The sequence below is a fragment of the Taudactylus pleione genome, unplaced genomic scaffold (genome assembly GCF_031769625.1).
Source record: "Taudactylus pleione unplaced genomic scaffold, aTauple2 ptg000609l, whole genome shotgun sequence".
NCBI lineage: Eukaryota > Metazoa > Chordata > Amphibia > Anura > Myobatrachidae > Taudactylus > Taudactylus pleione.
In genome coordinates this window covers 14,212,092-14,220,599 of record NW_028285011.1, presented here as the reverse complement: position 1 = coordinate 14,220,599, position 8,508 = coordinate 14,212,092, and positions in this window count along the sequence as shown.

The window sequence follows — 8,508 nt, the reverse complement described above, 5'->3', positions numbered from 1 at the left end:
CAATGCTATTATAATAAGTTACAGACAAATACCTATAGTAATTGAATTACTAAAGGACCCAGAGAAAAACTGTCACTTAAATAATTAGCTGCCAAATCAATGTAATAAGGAAACATAAATGAGAGCATACATTAAAAAGGTTAATTTATATGTGGCTAGCTGAATTGTATCAGTCCAAGATGAATTAGGCAGTGATGATAACAAAGTCTCCACAAAATATTGTATCAGGGTCGGGGGACCGGCACCATCTCCTAGGGGAGATGGCACTGTGCAGCAGCTGAGAGATCAAACAAATCCATTGGTTTGGTGCAACTGGTCTCAGACAGTTTTATTGTGCAGCAAAAAACAAAATAACAAAAATAAACACCTTGCCTTCTGGCACTAACTAAACATAGCATGATCCTGGCTCACTACCAAAACATACAAGAAGTTTTATCAGGTACAGTTCACTTGATTGCAACAGCAGGTTTCTCTCACAGAAACACTATAGACTCTCCTTTTCCCAAGGCAGTGTGTCTCAGCCATGTTCAGTCTGACAGCCTTTAAACACACACACACACAGAGCTGAAAGCCCTAATTAGCCTTCGGTGAGGCCAAAAGCCCAAAGACCGAACTGGGCCTAATGGAGCCTGTTCTTTCTCTCCATCCATTAACTCCAGGAACCCTTTTCCAGCTTTGTCAAAAAGCCCACAAAGCTGTTAACAAAACACAAACGATTTCCTGTTTTCTTTTTTTTTAAATACATAGGTTAGGAACCTAGGGCAAATATACCTTCCTTCCACCACAATGCCAGTAATCTTGTCACACATCCCTGTCCACTGTTTTGACATAGGGGTAGGAACACTTGCAGACCCTAACCAGAAGATGCGAGACAATGCATCTGCATTAGCTAGTTGGGTCCCGGGCCTATGCTTAACAGTAAATGTAAACTCCTGCAAGACTAAAAAGCAAGAGTAAAAAACACCTTTTTACCATGGCATTTTGGCCTTTCTTTACCGACATCCATTTCAGCGGGCCATGATCCATTATGAGCTTAAACCATCTGCCTCAGTGGTAATTCCTCAAAGTGTCTTCTGCCCATTTAATGACCAATGTCTCTTTTTCAACAATAGCGTACCTTTTTTCATATTCATTGAGTTTTCTGCGCAAATAAACAATGGGGGGCTCCTCCCCAACCCTACTTTGGGGCAACACTGCACCTACCCCTACCTCTGAGGCATCCGTCTGAACCACAAACTCTTTAGAAAAGTCTGGTGTTATCAACACCGGTTGTGTACATAAGGCGACTTTCAATGCCTGAAACACCTTTTCAGCCTCATGGCCACACAGAGCTGCTGTGGTGGCAAAATTTGGGATAAACCATTGGTTATACCCAGTGATCCCTAAAAAGGCTCTCACTTGTTTTTTGTTTACCAGACAGGGACAGTTCTTCAATTATGTTTAACTGGGGCTTAATCAGACCTTTTATTATGAAAAACCCCAAGTATTTAACCTCTTCCATTGCTAGGCAACATTTCTATTGGCTGTGCTGGACTCAATTAGGAAGGCCGGTCTTCCTAATTGAGTCCAGCACCGCTTGTACTCTGATTAAGTGAGATTCCCAATCTGGACTGTGGATTACCACATCATCCAGATAGTCCACTGCATAATTTATGTGGGGTCTTAAAATTCTATTCGTTACACGTTAAAAGGTTGCTGGGGCCGCATTCATCTAGTGAATCAACCCAGTTTCGGGAGCTGCTGCGTGTCTAGAGGTGTCCAGACTGTATAAGGCTAATCTATGTATATATCAAATATGACACATAAACGCTCACCTATATGTTGATGGAAGCCTGTGTATTAATAGGATAATCGTAATTATAAATGTCAGATTTCTCACAAATGCTTATGTCAAAAGAAAATTTATTCATTAATCCATAGGAGACACATTGCTCCAAAAACTAAAAAAAACAAAAATTCTCAAAACTAAAATCAAGGCAAAAATGGTTATGAATGTGCTACAGGACTGTGGCTTGAATACGTGACCGGGAAATTAGTAGGCTCCTTTAGGGAGCTCCTATCCGTAGTGTACCTACGTTCCCAGCTGCAAATACAACTAGTCCCAGTGCCCCCTTGGCAGTCAGGTGTTTCTTCAGGTAAGTCACTGCGATAGCTGCCCGGGTGTTGTTGGTGGTGAGGGTAGTGTGCCCCTTCGGAGGGTTACTCACCGTATGATACTTACGTAACCACTAAGTTGTGTAAGATGCTTCTGGGGGTCATAAGGGAATCTGGATGAAACAGTGCCTTTCCGTATGCTGGAATAGCGTACGTTACCCCTGTAAGAATGTGCTGGTATGTTACAGTCTCAAAGAACACACACTGTGTGTAATGTCTCAAGGTTTGTACGTCTACAGTCACATGCTGTGACTTACCCTTAGTCCTGTATCCGGAGAGAGGGAGAGACCTCTTGGACATGCAGTGTCCTGTCGTGGCAAGATGATCGCCTAAAGAGAGGATAGTGCTGGGGACGGGTATTCAGCTCACGATGGTATCAGGGAGCCTGTGTGCTGGATATTCCCTGCGTTCAGGTATCCAGTCCAAAGATGCTGTGTCTCTATGTTCTGTGTCATATTTGATATATACATAGCATTAAATATTGAAAATGCATAACAGCCAAGTTATGGAATAAAAACAGCTTTGTATAAAAAAGTGCTATTCAAACAGCGTAAGATCAGGGGATTGCATTATAGGCAGATAAAAATGTATTGCTAAGATCAACCAAGATCAGTTATGCTTCATATTGCTCCAAGTATTAAAGGCTTGATTCAGAGATGTAGGAAAATCCGATGATTTGCATACAGCTCCAATTGTTGGGGGTCTGCGCGTGTGCAAGCGGGTCGATGTTGAGGCCCTGCGCATGCGCAGCGGCCGCAAACCCCAGAGCGAGAGAGAAATTATCTCGCTCCGGGGCTCACTACAAAAAGGGCGACTGTCAATGGTGATCGACAGCTCGCACTGTTTTGTAGGCGGGGTGGGGGGATGGCTGGCCAAACAGAGGCGTTCCCGAAGGAACGCCTGCTGTTTGGGGGCAGCCCCACTGACATCATTCGTGATGTAAGTGGTGAGCTTACAGCTCTATTAGAGCCGAAAGCTCACTGGGGCTTGTGGCAGACGAGACCCTACCACAAGGGTCTCGTCGCAAGCCCCGATGGTCGCGATGGTCTTGATCATCGCGACCATCAACCTGGCCGCTCGCTAAAGCTGTGGGTGGTCAGGAGGCTTGCGCTTTACAGAGAAGCGTCCGCCCTCATTCAGAGCAAGCGCTCGCATCTTGCGAGCGGCTCTGAATGAGGTCCCCTGTGTGATAGCTCACAGTCCCCCCTTAGCAGCAGTATTATAGACATGCTGCGTTGTTTGGGGGGTGGAGCAGGCGCGGACACAAGGAAGTTTCTCCAAAACTCTCCCGTTTGGAGGCGTGCCGAGCCCAGGGTCTGTGTCATCGGACATAAAGAAACTTCCTTGACTTGGCTGTCCAGTTCTGACGGACAGTTTCAGCTTATGTAGCCTCACCAAAGCAGCAACCAATGGTCGTAATGGTGATCCGAGGCAACATCTATGGACGCAGCACTCGGATCGCAGATGTATGCAAGAGGTGCCTATTTTCTACAGACACCACCTGCAGCATTTTAGATGGTCGGTATTACACAGCCGCTTCCCTGCGGCTGTGCAGTACTGTCCATCTCTGAATCACGCCCTAAGTCTGCAGTTTGGTTAAAAAGTGCTTGTTCTGAGACTTTTCATAATAATAATGTACTTTGTGATTGTATACATTTCATGTATATAGGTCAATCAATCCATATTTTGTAGACTTAACTACTTGTTTGTTTTCACTAGATAAATTGCTTTACCACAGTATTATACCTCAACTTCTCTGACTGGTAATTACTCACATAAAGACTATGTCATGATTCACTTTATGGTATCCCTAAGGTGCTCACCTCACAGTATCAACACACTTCACATCTAAAACATCTGCTCGGATCTGGAAAATGATTCTGCAAATATGGGTGATCTTGTACAAAGAATAAAACTGCTATTATGAAGTAATAAAAACACATAATTGTAGCTTTAAGATTAAAGTGTTTTTAGTCTAGTTAGTATGACACATAGGGGTCAAACAAAGCACAAAATAAGGCGAGTACAGGGCAAAAGCAATTTTCCCTGTGTGTGACATGGCAGATTTTGCCTTATCTGCAACTGTAACTAGACCGATTCATATGTATTTACACAGTAAGGCGGCATCTTTTCAGAACTGGTGTTCTGGATGACGAGCAGACAATAAATAAGAAAAGTATTCCATAACCAGAGCAGGATTTACACTTTGGGGGCCTGAGGCACTTAAAACATACGGGCCCATATGTTCTAAAATTAAGAGCTTACTGTCCTCAATCATAAAAGGAATAATTACCAGTTGTTGTACCAGACAGAAGCATATACCTACCCTTGACAACCTTTCCAGTGTTATATATATATACAGTCAGGTCCATAAATATTGGGACATTGACAGAATTTTCAGATTTTGGCCTCTATTCACCACCACAATGGCTTTGAAATGAAACAAACAAGATGTGCTTTAACTGCAGACTTTCAGATTTAATTTGAGGGTAATTACATCCAAATCACGTGAATGGTGTAGGAATTACAATGGTTTCTATATGTGCCTCCCACTTTTTAAGGGGCCAAAAGTAATGGGACTATCAACTCAAAAGCTACTTCATGGACAGGTGTGGGCTATTCCCTCGTTATTTCATTATCAATTAAGCAGGTAAAAGGTCTGGAGTTGATTCTAGGTGTGACATTTGCATTTGGAATCAGTTGCTGTCAACTCTCAATATGAGATCCAAAGAGCTGTCACTATCAGTGAAACAAGCCATCATTAGGCTGAAAAATGAAAACAAACCCATCAGAGAGATAGCAAAAACATTAGATGTGGCCAAATCAACTGTTTGGAACATTCTTAAAAATAAAGAACGCACCGGAGAGCTCAGCAACACCAAAAGACCCGGAAAGCCATGGAAAACAACTGTGGTGGATGACAAAACAATTATTTCCCTGGTGAAGAAAAACTCCTTCACAACAGTTAGCCAAATCAAGAACACTCTCCAGGAGGAAGATGTATATGTGTCAAAGTCAACAATCAAGAGAAGACTTCACAAGAGTGAATATAGAGGGTTCACCACAAGATGCAAACCATTTTATGAGCCACAAAAACAGGAAGACCAGATTAGAGTTTGCCAAACAACATCTAAAAAAGCCATTGCAGTTCTGGAACAACATCCTACTGACAGATGAGACAAAGATCAACTTGTACCAGAGTGATGGGAAGAGAAGAGTATGGAGAAGGAAAGGAACTGCTCATGATCCAAAACATACCATCTCATCAGTGAAGCATGGTGGTGGTAGTGTCATGGCGTGGGCATGTATGGCTGCCAATGGAACTGGTTCCCTTGTATTTATTGATCACGTGACTGCTGACAAAAGCAGCAGAATGAATTCTGAAGTGTTTCGGGCAATAGTATATGCTCATATTCAGTCAAATGCTTCAGAACTCATTGGACAGTGCTTCACAGTGCAGATGGACAATGACCCGAAGCATACTGCAAAAACAACCAAAGAGTTTTTTAAGGCTAAAAAGTGGAATGTTATGCAATGGCCAAGTCAATTCCCTGACCTGAATCCGATTGAGCATGCATTTCACTTGATGAAGACAAAACTGAAGGGAAAATGCCCCAAGAACAAGCAGGAACTGAAGACATTTGCAGTAGAGGCCTGGCAGAGCATCACTAGGGATGAAACCCAGCGTCTGGTGATGTCTATGTGTTCCAGACTTCAGGCTGTAATTGCCTGCAAAGGATTTTCAACAAAGTATTAAAAAGTGAAAGTTAGATTTAGGATTGTTTAGCTTGTCCCATTACATTTGGCCCCTTAAAAAGTGGGAGGCACATATAGAAACCATTGTAATTCCTACACCGTTCACGTGATTTGGATGTAATTACCCTCAAATGAAATCTGAAAGTCTGCAGTTAAATCACATCTTGTTTGTTTCATTTCAAAGCCATTGTGGTGGTGAATAGAGGACAAAATATGAAAATTCTGTCAATGTCCCAATATTTATGGACCTGACTGTATATATATATATATATATATAGAGAGAGAGAGAGAGAGAGAGAGAGAGATAGATAGATAGATAGATAGATATTAGCAGCAACATTTCAGCACCTTTATTGGTGCTTTTATCAAGCCTATTACACATACCAAAACAATTGCCACATTTAAATAACAAGTCAACCACATGTGAACATCCCGCACCTCCTCGTGTTCGACGCCCGTAGGCAGTCGCACCAGAAGTTGCGTCACACTACCCTCAGTATCCATAGTGATGTGTCAACAAATCAAAAACAACAATAAACGCTATACGATTAAAATAGTGTAACGATAGCCTTAATCAACAAAAGGGCTAAATAGTAATAGTGTATATAACGCCATAAAGATAATATCGTGAATATCCCTTGTAAACTTAAAAAGGATACCACGCGCTAGAATCACAGTGTGCGACACATCCTAGACAATCAATACATTCAAAACGTACATTTAAAATAACATTGATCAACAAGCACATGTAAATAGAGCTAATTCTGTGAAAAGGACTTAAAATATAAAAAAAACAGTCACAATAGCGCAAAAGGAGTAGGGGTGAGTGGGTTCGGATTTCTGAAATCCGAACCCCCCCCCCCCCGAGCCCCCCCGATCCGAGTCGTATCCGAGTCAGGCTCGACTTTTCCCGCCTGACTCGGATCTGAAATTGAGGCAAAACGTCATCATCACGCTGTCGGATCTTGTAGGTTTTGGATTCTATAAAAGGTACCCAGTCGTGTGGCAGACCCTGGCGCTGAAGTGATTCATTTGTTAAAGTGTGCATGTCCTGTTTATACACCATAAGGGTGGGTGGGAGGGCCCAAGGACAATTCCATCTTGCACCTCTTTTTTTCTTTGCATTATGTACTGTTTGGGGCCTGATTTTTCAAACTGCCATCCTGTCTGCAACTGCAGTGTCACTCCTAGATGGGCCACGTGTTTGTGCTGCCCACTCGTGTCGCTTAGCATAGTCATCCAGCCACGTGTTTGTGCAGCCCACTCGTGTCGCTTAGCATAGTCATCCAGCTACCTAAGTGCAGTCCATATTGACATAATATAGTATATGCTGATTTAACCAGAGCAGTAATGGCTACTTTGCAATATACACAAAAATATACAAAAAAATACAGAATGAACCACTCTAGCTGAACAGCCTAAATGTTATCTGTTAAAAAGACCTGTGTAAAACTGTCCCCAGCTAAAGTGGAAACTGTAACCATTGTAAAAAGGTCAAATGAAACAATGGAGCCCCAAAGTTTCATTAAGGCCTCATGGGGACAAAGGGCCTGATTCAGAGCCGTTCGCTATTTGCGGTCGTTCGTTCAAAAACAAGGGGTGGCTATTCAAATGATCCGTTCGCAAATTGCAGTCTGTTCACACCTCTAAGTCTGAACGAGCGAGCAAAACATACGCTCGTTTATTTGATAAAAACGCCCCCTGGCCGCTCGCACCATACGTCATGTCCGCTATTTATTAGATTAATCGAGTACATCGAACAGCGTATGAACTGCTTGCTATTCTTGTGGTTGGTTTTTTCAACCGCTATTTTGCGAGCAGTTCTGAGTTAAAAAAAAACAAGTGACGTGGTCAATGACGCTGCTGTATTAATTATGCACTCCCTTAAAACGCCCGTTTTGACCTTTAAGCACGCCTGCGTTCGAATTCCACTCCCCCGTTTTCCAACACCTTCCCCTGTTACCACCCACATACGCCTCATTCTGTCACTCAAAATAGCAGGCACTCGCTATATAGCATACAAACGATTTTCGGCCGCACTGACTGGTTCGCGCATGCGTACTAAAAACCGTACGCATGCGCAGATGTGCGAACATCGCTCGGAACGAGCATACTGCCGCTAGCGAGCGGCTCTGAATGAGGGCCAAAGTGTCCAATCTACTTGTCCAATTAGATTCACATTGGAGTAATTTTTTAGCTCGATCGACTCCTCTGGTCAGCGGGGTATGTGGTCAATGATTCAGTATCTGAGGGCAGCAATGCCATGTTTGGCCTCCGCAAAATGTCTAGCCACTGGTTGTTCACTTGTACCAGTGGCTAAAGCTGCACTAATAGCTGAACGATGTTGGGCCATGCGAATTTTCAAGGTACACTCGGTTTTACCGATATACATTTTTGAACAGGGGCATGTGATAGCATACACAATAAAACTCGAGGTGCAAGTTAAATAATGTCTAATATGATATTTGACCCCAGTAAAGGGGTGAAAAAATGTAGAACCCATCTGCAATGAGCTACAAGTAATCCAGTTAGGACATCTAAAACACCCCACTTTAGGTATACCCAAGAATGATGTTTTCTTCTTTTTGCCTAGTTGAG